This window comes from Elgaria multicarinata, chromosome 9 (assembly GCF_023053635.1).
Source record: "Elgaria multicarinata webbii isolate HBS135686 ecotype San Diego chromosome 9, rElgMul1.1.pri, whole genome shotgun sequence".
Lineage (NCBI taxonomy): Eukaryota > Metazoa > Chordata > Lepidosauria > Squamata > Anguidae > Elgaria > Elgaria multicarinata.
In genome coordinates this window covers 75,557,859-75,572,437 of record NC_086179.1, presented here as the reverse complement: position 1 = coordinate 75,572,437, position 14,579 = coordinate 75,557,859, and positions in this window count along the sequence as shown.

Genomic DNA, 14,579 nt, shown 5'->3' with positions numbered 1-14,579 from the left:
CAGAGGGAAAATGTGTTGTGCTAAAAATATAATAAAGAAACTGCAAATATATTTGTGGGGTGCATACATTGCATTTTTTCATGTACATGTAAAACATTGTTCACACACTCATTTATTTAATTTAATTTAATTATTTACAATATTTATATACTGCTCGCCATTGAAATTTTCGGAGTGGTGTATAAGATAAAATAAAATAAAAACAGAATAAAAAACTTTAAAATAGATTTTAAAAGAAGCAAAATGTACAGTAAACCGTGTCTGGTCATTAAAAAAAATCCATCTATCTTGTTGTGGCTTGTGACATCACATTGACTTGTGCATTATCAACAATAGAATCCATGAACTTCAGCGGTGATCAGTTGAGCCGCTTATGGATCTACATTTGAATGCAAATGTGAATTGACTGGTTATGTGAATTTTCACTGGATTGTACTGAATGTGTTAATCGGCTCTTAGGCCCAATTCAGACAAATAATCAACAGTTGCTGGCTAGCTGCTTGAAAAAGTACCCATGTGGAAGCTGCAAATAACTACCCCCCATATGGTTGAGGAAAATTTCACCACACCATCACAGTCACTCAATGTGCGATGCAGCTCTTTATCTTGTGCTAAACATAAACTAAGCCCTAGAATACGTGAAAAACAGCTGACTCTGATTGATCAGTAACAAACACTAGGGCGCTAGAGGGTAAACTGTGCACCCTATTCCTCTGCTGCCTTTGTATGCTCTAATCCAAGGCTCATCTACACCAAGCAGGATATTCCACTATGAAAGTGGTATGAAAACGGTATATAAAAGGCAGGAGCCACACTACTGCTTTACAGCAGCATTGAAGTGCACTGACAACTGTTCGGTCCCATTGACACATACCATATACCACTTTCATACTGCTTTCATAGTGTTATATCCTGCTTGGTGTAGATGTGTCATGGGCCCCAACAGTTGTCAGTGCACTTCATTACCACTATGAAGCTATAGTGTAGATCCTGCAGTGCACTTCAAGACTGCTCTAAAACAATAGTGTGGCTCCTTCCTTTTAGATACCGCTTTCATACCACTTTCATAGTGGAATATCCTGCTTGGTGTAGATGAGCCCCCAGTAGTCTTCAAATGGTTCAGATGCAAGACTCACTTCAAACTCCTAACCTGCAACATGGGACCCACTTTCACAATTTTCTCCATGTCCATCATGATAGCAACAGCTTTGCTGTGACCCCTCTGGACTGATCTCATGACCTGCTTTTGGGTTGTGACCCACTGGTTGAAGACCACTGCTCTAACCAAACATTTATCATGTATATTTTGTGATTTTGATTATATGTATCTGTCATTTATTGTTCGGTCTTACATTTCTTTGTTTGTCTTTTATATGCATGAATGTAAGATGATGATGATTTCTAAAAAAGAAAGAAATTTTGCAAATTGTAAGTTGTTTCAAAATGCTTTCTGGTCACCTGTTAATGGAAAATTTGCATTATTTATTAAAATATAAGCTTTCTTTCTTAATGATAAACTGATATATTTCTTATCATTCTCATTGGGTAGCATGAAGGATTGTCTGTTTTTTCTGCTGAAGGTAAGACTTTTGACACAGGCTTCCATCCATCCATTTCCAGATCTAAACAAACAATGACAACAAAGCAAAGTTGGTTCCACAAAATGAAATATACTCATTCATATTTCTCTACTGATCTACAATGACAGTCAGATCTCAAGGATAATTAATTCATTTGATGCTGCTTTTCTGAACTTTGAAACCTCTGGGTCTTGACACTAGAGGCTGTGGAAAGGCATCCACCATACCATAACAGCATGGATCAATGGCAAGGCTCTTAAAAATAATATTATTTGGCATAATGCTGGGGTTTTGCATGAATTTAAGATTTCTGTTTGGAACCTTGAAGCTTAAGGAATTATAGTCTGGGAAAGGGTTCTGGGAGATGATGATGATGATTAGGTTGACAGTAACCCTGTTTGTTTGTGCAGTTCTCATGGGTGGTTAGGTGCCCTATTCACAGAGGACAGTCCTCTATTTGAAGAGCTGTCAATACTTGATTTGAAGGTTTCATCCTTTTGAAGTCCAGGTTTGTCTTAATGTCAAAGAACCATAAGAAGGAAGTTAGTCATCAACACTTAGCACCTGGGACAGCAGACTGAGTGGCAGGCACAGAGGTCACCAAGTCAGTCTTCCTTACTATAATGGGATGCATTGTTATAGTTCCGTTTCAATTATAGTTCTTATTTGTAAATTTTCAGTTATACATATCACAAGCAAATTGTGCAAATCGATGTTTTCCTTTGTCCTCACTTTGGTGATGCATTTCCGCTTTTTTTTGGCAGTGCTTAAATAGAAGGCTTCAATGAAGTAATAGGCCACCCAGCATATGCACAAAGGCATGCCAAAATTATACACTCACCTCATCATGCTGCATATGAGCAGAAACCTCTATGCTTATTTAGAGAAGACTAAGCTCATTCCCACTGAATTCTAATAAAGCCCCTGGCTAGATCTATACTCCTGTTTTATAATGTTGTTGAAGTGACTTGATAACTGTTGGGGGAAACATTACAAGGATCATCAGATTGGGGGGGTTGCATTTCCACTCCCCCATCACTTTGCCTCCTGCTGCTGTTCCACAACAGGGAAATGAGGAAGAAAGAGGAAGCAAGCAACAACCACGTGTCCCATTCAGTGGGTGTTTTATCATGCTGCATCTCCTGCACACAGCAGGAGATGGCAGCAATTTTGTTACAGCCAAAAAAATCAGATTTTCCGGGAGATGCACAGGAGGTGGATGGCATCATCAAAAGGACCCACGAACATCCATTAGTGGCAGTAACGAACATGCTGTAAAATGCTTATCTGATGATGCTCTACATATTCCATGTACACTTCCATAGCGTTATTTCCTGCTTTTTATCCCACATTTTCTAAATACTGCAACAAATCTCACTGTGTGTCCTATAGGGCATAAATGCTCAAGAGGGGTATGGAATCGTAACAATTTGACACAAGGTATAGTTGGTTCCCAGTCTTTGTTCAGGTATGGTTCCACAATGTGGGGCACTGCAAATGTTCCATGCAATTCCATGTAATCCGATGTGAGCCACTGAGAAAGAAACCCAATCTTTTCTGCCCATCCTGGATTGCATTTCTTCAGCCTGTCCAAAAGAGGAAGAGAGAGAGAGAGAGGGAAAAAAGAGACCGAAGTCTATGAATAATATCACATGATCATTAGTATTTTTATTGTGTTTTGCATTTTAATTACATGGTTTTGTTCTGTCAGCTTCCTTATGAAAAGATAAGGTATCAGTTCCCTTCTCTTCACTTTTTTTTTTTAAATTAAAAGCATGGGGAAGGAGACATAGCAGACTACAAGCACAAAACCTGCCACATTAAAATATGTGCTGTTGTAACATAATGTCATGTTTTCTTACACATATTTAATATCCAATTACTTGTACTGAACAGCAAATAAAGCTGTTTTATTATATGACATATGTTAGGTATGTGCCCTTCACACTGAAAATCCAAGGGTTAAATGGTGCTCTGATGGAGATCTGAACTTTTGGTGTGGTTAGGGGATGTTTTAAAAACCATCGGATACTCACAATGTGAAGCGAAGGTCATTTGGAGCTCGGTGCTGTTTTCGGATAACCACTTTGATATAGGCTATGGCAATTAAACAAAATGCTTACACTTCTGTCAGGTGTGTGGAGTTGGATGGGTTTGAATGGAAAAAAATGAAACAAAACCTTAAAACCCAAGAGATGAAAAGATCTGCTTCAAACTTGGCATGCCTAAAGCACTCCGTAAGAGCTATCATGATGCCGTTCTATCTCTTTAGCTTTAAAAATGATGGAGATGTAAGCATTTTGTTAATTGCCGTAGACTAATGGAACAGCTGACTGTCAAACTTTGTATTTTATGTTGTTCCCCACCTCGATCCAGAGGGAGAGGTGGGTAATAAATATATTATTATTATTATTATTATTATTATTATTATTATTATTATTATTATTATTTCCTAAAAAAATCAAGGAATGAAGGGATCTGATTCATACTTGACATGCCTAAATTTGGTGGAGCAGAGAACCCACTCAATGGAGCTTCGCCACGAATTTCAGGATGGAGAAGACCTGTTCTGTACACCCCTAACAAACATGCCTTGATCTGATAACAGAGAATAGCTTCTGTCCATTAAATTTCTAAAGCAGAGATGGGGCACCTGCGGCACTTCAGAAGTTGTTGGACTTTTTAAAACAAAATTATTGATTTTCTTCAAACACTAACAAGTAATTATAACAAATATAGTCACACACATACATTATCAGTTCTTCTGTAGATAACACAATTAGAATATTGTCTCTATTATTAATTGGTCCATTTCTATATCAAATTAGAGTCTGCTACTCCAAAATGCCTCTTGGTTCACTGGAGACCCATCTTCTATATTCAGTTCTTAACAAAACGTTAAGAATGAGTTCCAAGTTGCTACAAAATTATCTTCCTTTATTTTCCCTCTAGCTATATGGAACGACTGGTTAATTTTTCCGCCAGCATGACCCACCATATTCTTTCAAGGTATCTCCAGAATGAAAGGCCTTTGGCATTTCCCCAAACTCTAGCAATTTCAGTTCTTGTAGCTCCTACAAGCATCTCCAACACTTTTTATGACACAGTCCCTCATTCTCTCCAGTAAACAATGAGAATAGTAATAGTTTCATTTGAAATTACCTTTTGTCCTGCTACGTTACTCAGCTGTTGGATTTCAACTTCCATCAACCCCAGCCAACCTGACAAATGGTGAGAGATGTACAATGCAGGTTTTATAAGCAACATAATTTTGAAGCTTATAATGGTGGGACACTCCCCCCCTCAACTTTCAGTGATTCACCTTAACTAAAGGGATATCCAGGATTTTGTTAAAAAGCACTTTACATCTTACCTGTACACATTTCTCTGTCATAGTTAATCTCTGTGTTCAAAGGGGGGGGGGGAAATGAAACAGACATTGCAGAGCAAACACGGAGAATAAATTATTTCTCAACATCAGCAAATTCATGGCAAATTCCCACTGTGTTGCATCAGCTTCAGAGTGTTCCCACTAGAACTCATACACAATACTGTTTATTCTTTGTTAATATTAATATCCCTTTCACAATATGGAACAGGGACAATTAAGCTTGAGACCTCGCTACATTTGCATGAAATTTGCTTTCGTTAGCCATTTTAATTCACTTCATTTTTCTCTGAACACCAGTTTAAAAAGTAACATGAAATATTTAAATTAAAACAAGAAACAGAACTGCATTCTTAGGCTTTCTGTACTATTTTAATCTCCAGCACAAAGTTCTCTAAATTGAGCAACTGAATAGACTTTCTGACAGTGGAATCCCTCAAGTACAACTAGGATGAATTTAGTAATGCCAATGAGCAAATTGAGATAGTTTTACAATTTAGATCCGAATGTTTTCATGAAAGAGACATTGAAACAGTAGCTATGAAAAAGCTAATGACAAAAATAGCCATCTAGACCATCTTCACCATGCATCTGTAGTAAGTCAGTGGAATGGATGGGCAGTATCCTATACTGTCACTACACGCCTGCTCATTTCGTTGCACCAGCAGGACCCACCTCTAGTGCAATAGGGAGTTAGCGCTTCATAAAGGAACCTGGTAAATGAACAGAAATGCTCATTTCCAAATTGAGACAGGTTGGTGGAGCTCCCTTCTGTTAGAATTAGTCTTTCTGCACCTGTAATGTTGCATTAATGGTCCCTTTATGGGCACCATTTAGGCAAAATTCCCTTCCTGGAAATGCCTGGTGCTGCTATTGTTGTGCAAGATGGAGGTTCAGTAAGGGGCGTGCAACTTTGTCTGGGTCTTGCCATTTATTTATTTATTGCATTTCTATACCACCCAATAGTCAGAGCTCTCTGGGCGGTTTACATAGAGCACTCAACAAGTGGGTCCATAAATGCCCCGTGGCTTGTCGAGTGGACTCCAGCATCCCCACAGACTCTCACAACATCCCTATTCATGTAATATTTTGGGGCTTTTCCTAGGCAATTGTTTGTCCCCAGGGGTAACACAGGGCAGTATCCAAGGTGGTACTAATGCCCCCACCAATTACGTTCTACCCTGCTGATTGCATTACACAAGCAGTGGGCACTGCTTGGTCAATGTAATCGGCAGCACTCACTACTTATGTAAAGGAGCTTTAGTGCTTCCTAGGGAAGCCCCAAAACAAGTGATAACACTCATTTCTGAAATGGAAAGTAAGTAGAGCTCTTTCATGCAAGCTCTGCTGATTTGTCCCCTTCCAGAAATGAGGATTTCTGCTCCTTTCAAGTTGTCCTGGAAGCACTAAATCACCAGTGTGCAAGTGGTGGGGGTCGATTGCACAATGCTATCAGTGGGACAGAAGAGAATCACTGAGAATGGAGGTGCCCCATTGGATTCTGCCCATAATGCGGGACTGGATAGGCCTTTGACCTGATCCAGTATGGCCTTTGTTATGTTCTCATGATCAAATAACATTTTAACAGTGTGCTAAAGTGAAAGTAGACCTTAAAAAAAATCTGGGGGGAAATACTACTTGGGCTAAGTTAGCTTCTGTAGGAAAACACAATTTGCTAAAACAACCACTTCCACAGGCTTTAGATGAGCTTAATTATTACTGAGGAAATATAAATACCAAGGCTCTTTTCAAGCTTACATTTTAGAACTTGGAAATCATAGATAACTCAAAATGAGGAATTGTGAATTATGTACAGCTGCAGGGTTATTTTGAGAAGACTTTAATCCTTCATTTTCTTTTCCCTTATACATTCATTGTGAGTACATAGCGCATAGATGCTGAATTTAAAGTTTTGGTGCTGCTTCTAGAAATTCATCTATGTTAAAAACAAAAAGAAAAGAAAAGAAAAAGAGTTTAACTCAGCCAGAGGCCCTTTTACCAGCATACCTGAATCAAGGATCAGGGTTGACACCTGGATGGCATTCAGGAACTTGCTGCCCCTTGGTGATTGCTCAGTGCCTGTATGAAACCGAGTGTCCACTTTAGAACATGATCCAGAATAGCTTGCAATATTCTGGGACTACAGAGCCTTTGAGTTAATATGGAACTCATTCCTGAAGAAAGAAAATTTGACGTGACTTACTTAGAGAAACAGAGTATTTGATATGATTCACACCTAGGGCACTGCTTGCCTCCTTCAATTCTGTTGCATCCTGCTGATTCTATTGCAGAAGTGGTGGGGCCCACTGATTCTGTTGCACAATCATGACCCATGCTTGCACAACAGTGACTTAGTGCTTGCCCGAAGAAGCCCTGAAACAAGCGGAAATGTTTGTTTCTTCGTTATGTGACTTCTGCTGACCTGCCCCATTCCAGAAACTGGCATTTTTGCTCATTTCCAGTTGCCCTGGAAGCACAAAATCTTCTTCCGCAAGTGGAGGTGGGTGGGTGGGAAAGTTCCCACTTGCAGACAGGAATTGGCAGGATGTAAGGGAATCGGTGGAGGTGTAAGCACTGCATTGGATTCCACCCATGGTTGATCTCTTTTGACATCAAAGAAACTGTGGAATGTAGTTAATGCTAATTTGCATAAGCAGGGTTATTTTTAAAATGCATAAGCACACACTAAATATGCCTTGTCCATTAATTTCTGCGGTCAGCTTGGGAACATTTTAAAACAGCCTCTAAGTCTGAACCAGGCAGTGACATCTCCAACCAATTAGATGGTGCTCCGTACCCTTTTTTGAAAATACTTGTGTGACTCTGTACCCTTTTTTATATTTGTGTTACTCCTATGTCCTCTTTTGCTTCAATCTCTTGAAGAAAGAATGATGAGAAGGACAGAAATGGACAGAGGGCAATGGTGGAAGAGACACAAAGATAAAATTGCCCATCTTCTCCTCTTTGATCCTTGCCTTCGCTCTCGCCTAACCTCTCTCCAATAGGGGTGTGCAGAGCACGTCTACTCTGCTCCAAAAATCAGAGTGACACTCTGCTGAGGCAATTCTCCATTCTGATTTCCAGAGTGGCTCCCTTGGTCCACCCAGTCAGATTACCCATCGGAGAACCATGTGTTTTCGAATAACCACCCTATTATAGCCTATGGGAAATGAAAATGTTTACAGCTCTGTCACTTTTAAAAGTAAAGAAATGAAACTTGGCACCGTAGAGTTCTTAAGTAGACATTTAGCCAAGCCAAGTTAGAAACTGATCCCTTCATCCCTTGATTTTTAGATATATATTTTTAAAATTGAGTTTTTAAAATTATTATTTTAAAAAAACTGATGTCATTTTTAAAGATAAAGAGATAAAACCTGGCACCCTGGTAGTTCTTAAGTAGGGATTTAACCATGCTAAGTTTAAATCAGTTCCCTTCATACCTTTATTTTTAGGATTTTTTTTCAAAAATCCCCCCTGAACACCCCCCCCATACACACACACACACACACACACACACACACACACACACACACAGCTGAAACTGTGCAGGACCTTTTATGCTTTACTTTGCTGATGCACAGCTGTGCATTTTCAGTTTATAAAAATAGAGATCTGCTGCATTACCTGACTGTTTTCTCTAATGGGGTGAAATAGGGGTGCTCTCCCTATAAATATAACATCTTCATTTTTTAAATATTTCTTCAAAGCATATAACCTTGAGTCCTGTCTTCAAAACAGGAGATACTAGTACTAGCAAAAGCAAACTTTTCTCTCACCGACCCTTCTTCTCTTGACTTTACACCAGCCGAGTTGCATCCATACTTGCAGTACACAGATTCTTTTCCATATCCTAATATTGGCGTGTGAGACTGTATGGATCTACACTGCCTGCCAGTCATGATCACTTCCTGTGACAACTCATTTACATGGAATGGTTTTCATTATTTTCATAATGTGAGCCGTTTTCCCTAAATCCTTTCTTTCAGCCAACATCATTTTTTTCAAGAAGTGAAGAAAATTGGTTGTAGTTTCATTCTAGTTCAGACACAGCTCCCATAATTTAAATATATGGTACCAAGTCAACACACATGGAGAATTTCAATTTTTGTAGGAGGTTAGTTTCTGAAAGTTCTGCTCTTTTGAGAGAAGATGAAGTGCATATGGGGAGTGGAACTTGTACTCTCTCTCACTCAATGAGCTAGCAAAAAATGAGTTCCAAAGCAGAGAAAAATGGGTTATATCATTTTCAATCCCATCCCCTAAGCACTGTGAATGGAGGGGGTGACAGGGAGGAGACCGTGGCTATTAGTTAGCCCCAGATGTCAATTACGAAGCTACTCCTTCCTTCCCCATCAGCTAGTCAGGTTGAGTTAGTCCATCAAGTTAAAACAAGCCCTCATGAAGCCTAAAAAGCATTTGGATGCTTCAGATACCTTTGTAGCTCTGAACAACCTTCACTCCACACCACGGGGATCCGATGGTTTTGAAAACAGCCAATATCTGCTCTGCAAGTTTGGACCTTTGATGGACCTCTAATGGACCCTCAGTTTTGTGGAGAGGAGCATACACTCCTACTCTGCAAGCTGATCAGTGGTGTTTCTAAGCACCCCAGGCTGCTGTGATCACACCCTCCTCTTCACTGGCCAATTCCAGCAGATTCCTGCTGCCAGATTCTATTCCATTCCTTTCCCACCCTGCCTGGTTTTCACTTTCAAATGATTCAATGTTCCATGGTTACATGGCAGGTTTTGTTTTGTTTTTATTTCTGTAAAACCTAGCTGTTCCTAAAGCTGGTCCATACTTTCCTCCTGTGTGTTGATTGCAGTATTGGCTACATAAGGAGTGCACTCAGTCTTGAACTTCACATATAGAGAGAATGATGAAGACAATGACGATTGCTTTAATTTAATGCTATTTGTATAAACAGTATTTATCAAAGGCAATACTTAATTCAATGTATTTATCACCTTTTGAATTTTTTCTCTGTTATTCACTACTTTGCTTTCTTTTACCAAATTCATTTGGAGAAGATGCATATGGTTGGCATTGTACAGAGCACTGAATGATCATGCTGATGATATTCTGTTAGGGACCAAAGCAACCAGAACTTTGTGTTAGCAGCATATTTACCATCTTGTCCATTTTCCCAGTAGTCAATCAGTGGAATACATTTGTGCAAGTGGTTAATCCATGTATTTACACCGATTCACCCCCCCTTTTCTTTTTATTTTAAGATATGTTTGCAATTATGATTTTATTACTGAGTGAGACAAATTATTAGAAAAAATAAAATTACATAAATTCCAATAGAGATTGCTTCCCATTGATTACCCCTCTTCACAACCACTGTGGAATATGCTTCATCTCCAGAATAATCAGAAAGGTCTTTGACTCACCCTGTTGCAACTTGCCCCAGACAGCCCTTTTCTTTGCAGGGGGGTAATAACTTCCAACTTGAAGAGAATTCATGCAATGAACTTTTGTCACCAACAAAGAAGATCTAAAGTGCAGCCATGAAAAGAGTCAAAGACAGCTGATATGGTAACCTTGTACACAATTTGGGGTCACGTGGTCACCTTGTCACACAATAGCATCAGATGACAAACGGTGCGCCATGGCAACACACTGTGCTCTTGCAGCTATCAGTGTCCATGAAGTTTCTTATCAGGGCCTTTCCTGTGCTCCCATCTCCTAACATCTCTCTTTGATTCTCAGTCAATATGTAGCCTGGTATTTATAGGACATGGTAACCAACACAGATGGTTTCCAGCTTGCCATCTTTTAAAAATGCAGTTTCTTCCAAACACATGCAATTGCAGTAAAACAGACTCACACTATTTTTATATTTGGTGATGTACACATTTTATGCATTTGCCCCTATGTTCATGAGGGAAATTAAAGTAGCATGCTATTATCCTGCCCACTCAAACCCTATACAATAGCTGGTATTTCTACTGTCAGAAGTGCCAATCTACTTGTATGTCTATGATAATGCAGACAAGCTGGAGGGGGTTCAGAGGAGGGCAACGAAGATGATCAGGGGTCTGAAACAATGCACTGTGAGGAGAGACTGAAAGAACAGGGCATGTTTGGCCTTGAGAAGAGAAGACTGAGAGGATCCATGATAGTACTTTTCAAGTATTTGGAAAGCTGTCACAAAAAGGAGGTCAGGATCCCTTCCCGAATATCGCAGAATTGAGGACACGGAATAATGGGCTCAAGTTACAGGAAGCCAGATTCCAGCTGAACATCAGAAAAAACAACAACCTTCTTGACTGCTTGAGCAGTATGAAAATGGAACCAATTACCTAGGGAGGTAGTGGGCTCTTCCATGCTAGAGGCATTCAAGATACAGCTGGACAGCCATCTGTCAGGGATGCTTTAAGGTGGATTCCTGGATTGAGCAGGGAGTTGGACTCAATGGCCCTTTCCAACTCTATGATTCTATGATTCTACATTAAAACTTTCTTCTACACAAATGGTAACTAATAATATACATACCAATAATTAAACTAATTACAGTCCCTTCATTTTGTTTGCAGTCTCACCCTTTGTATATCATCTAGAGTGTTGGTGATTTGAGTAAGAGGCAGCATCAAGTAAACGTTAGCTATCAACCCTTCAGATACAAGCACAAAAAGGGGCTGATTTAATGTGCAGACAAAAACAAAAACACCCTAAGTGAAGGTGAAGTCCTTTACATTGAAATGTTATTGAGTCTTAAATTAGATTTTGGTTGTGTCCCTTAACTGGCACTTACTTAATCCATGAACTCGATTGTTGTTTAATGAATGCATCTTGATTTTGTTTATGCATTTGAGATTTTTTCTTCTTCTAAGTGCATTTTGTACATCTGCATAAATATAAAACAATGCTCAGAATATGTAAATTGTATATGTAAATTGGTGTGTGTGTGTGTGTGTGTGTGTGTGTGATATCCACTAACTGTGAAAGGGAACACTTCTTCCAGAGCAGTAGAGTTTTACCGCTCTATAATGAAGAATTCTTCAAGGTTTCATGTGTCCCTTCTGAATTTCAAACAGATTAAGATCATTTTCATAATCATGTTAGTTTGATAAGACAAGTAATTTTCGGTTAAAGAGCAACCTTTGCTCAATTCTCACCCTCCCCCTTCATTTCACACGTCATCCTGCACCATCTCATCCCGACAGCAGGTGAATGCACTAGTTTGCAGCACAGTTGAGAGATTTTTTCGGAAGACTTTTATGTCTTCATTAAACATCATTAAAAAGAAAAGAAAAGATAGCTTTCTGTCCGTGACTACTAGAACATAACTAATATAGTCCATATTCTTTAGGACAGAGCCTCCAATTAAAGACAGTAAACCTTCTCTAGTACTCTAGTGACATTAGCATGACTATTTTTAAGTAATGGACCTGTTTGCAGCCACCTTAGGACCATATTTGCATTAAACATACAGCTGTGTGTGCATTTTTAAAAGTCAATTGCATCAAGGTGGGGGGACAGGAATGATCAGAGCAGGCATGGAGGAGGGCTTAATTCTCCTCTCCCAGAGTGTGCTGCACATTATGTGACTAGCAGAACATTTTGCTTGGCCCTTGTTCACATGTAATGGCATGTAAATGTGTTCGTACTGGGGTTTCTGGAAGATAGCCCAGTATCCTCTTTTGCTGACTTGAAGGGCATTCTTCATTTGGAAGAACATGTGATAGAATACTGTAGCATTTGCATTATTGTTGAATTCAAGCTTCTTGATTAATGAAGAGTAGAGAAAAGATTTTTTGTTTTGGTTTGGTTTTTTCAGATATTGACTAAATGGGTTAAGTTTTAAACAAAACTCAAGCAAATGCTCATAAACATGCTGCTGCTACTTTGTACAGAAATAAGTCCTAATGTATTTAGTGGGACTTGCATATGATTGTTCTCAGTGGGCTCATCTACACCAAGCAGGATATTCCACTATGAAAGTGGTATATAAAAGGCAGGAGCCACACTACTGCTTTATAGCAGTATTGAAGTGCACTGCAGGATCTACACTACTGCTTTATATTGGTACTGAAGTGAACTGACAACTGTTGGGGTCCATGACACATCTACACCAAGCAGGGTATAACACTATGGAAGTGGTATGAAAGCAGTATCTGGTATGTGTCATGGGTCCCAACAGTTGTCAGTGCACTTCAATACCACAATAAAGCAGTAGTGTGATTCCTGCCTTTTATATACCACTTTCGTATTACTTTCATAGTGGAATATCTCCTTGGTGTAGATGAGCCCTCTGTCATGGGCAGGATCTACATTATTTCTTTATAATCATTTATAAAGGTATTGTCAACTGTTGGGGCCCAGGACATATTCCATATAGTGTTTTCAAACCATTTTCAAAGTGTTATATCCTGCTTGGTGCGGATTACTAGTTCTACCCAAACTGTAATACATATAAATAGTCCAGTGGTGTTTTAAAATCTAACCACCAAACATTGAAAATTCAATAATGGAATAAAAATGCCAATGAAAGGAAGAGGAGGAAGGAAGGAAGCACTAGGAATACTTCTATAATTATACACTGTGGTCTGTTTTGCAGTGATCTTTTAAAAAAATGGCCCAGAGGTTGAGGGGGAGAATTTTAATTTTTATAGAACATTTTGTGCTCTCTGGCTATTTCTATCCTCACCAAAACCATCATAAGCAAATACTGCAGTCCTAGCATGTGTATGGCGAGTATGCACTTGTGAATGGAAGTGTGAATTGTGCCTCTATTTTTAAAGTTTATTTCATAGCATGGTAACAGAATTCAAATGCAGTCTTGCATTTTGCAGAGGGCATTTTCTTTTCTGGCGCAGAGTTATGAGTCCCACCTGTTATCATGGAATCAGAGGTGACTTGTTTCTTTTATTCGTCTGACAGGGAAAGAATTGTTTGGATTATGAATATCAGCTGTGTGCTGACAAGTGAAAGACACTGCCAGCCTTCAATGACTGACTAAAATAAAACAGGATTGACCTTGGGAGAAGAAGATACCAAAATAGAAAGTTCAATACCTCCTTTTTCACATGACAGTTAAAAATTCAATAAATCCTCCTCCTGACAGACACCTGTATGTCATCTTACTACATCAGTATTGTTAGAGTCCTTTCAAACACAGACATATGTCTTTGAATCATGTTTCTGTATGACAAGGTACATCATTACAAAATGCTATGGCATCTTTCTTTCTTTCTTTCTTTCTTTCTTTCTTTCTTTCTTTCTTTCTTGTCGTCTCTAACTCCCTTCCTACAAAATAATCCCATTTTAAGATTATTTCTGCTTTTCCCTATGTTTGCATTGTATGCTTGGGATAGCACTTATTGTTAATTGTGTTATAAATGCTGTACTAACTAATGGCCAGTGGATGTTTTTTCTCAATAGCCAGGAAATAGTTGGATCTTTCTTGCATGTTCTGAATAGGAGACAGCAATCAAGCTAAGATACTTCCCCCACTCCCAAGCTCAGTAGGGTATTAGTGTGACCTGTGTGAATTAAGAAAACAATAGAGGCAGGTTTGGGGATAATGAGACAAAAAGGACCATCGCATGTAGTCAAATGCGTGGCTCCCACCACCACTCCAACGTCGCTTCCTGAAAACAGGA